Raw genomic sequence first — 205 nt, 5'->3', positions numbered from 1 at the left:
GAGAGAGAGAGAGAGAGAGAGAGAGAGAGAGAGAGAGATTATGGTGGTGGTGACGTTAGATAGCAGACGATGATATGGGTGGTTTAAGGGTCGGTAAGAGAGTTTTTTATTTTATTTTTATCAGGAGCAATTTGGTCTAAAAGTTAATGTTTGGGTAAAAAATATCATTTAAAAATAAGAGTATAGATTCATTTTAGTCATCTAA

The sequence above is a fragment of the Arachis ipaensis genome, chromosome B08, assembly GCF_000816755.2.
Source record: "Arachis ipaensis cultivar K30076 chromosome B08, Araip1.1, whole genome shotgun sequence".
In the NCBI taxonomy this organism is placed as follows: Eukaryota; Viridiplantae; Streptophyta; class Magnoliopsida; order Fabales; family Fabaceae; genus Arachis; species Arachis ipaensis.
The sequence above is the reverse complement of the archived record's forward strand: the minus strand, read 5'-3'. Positions refer to the sequence as shown.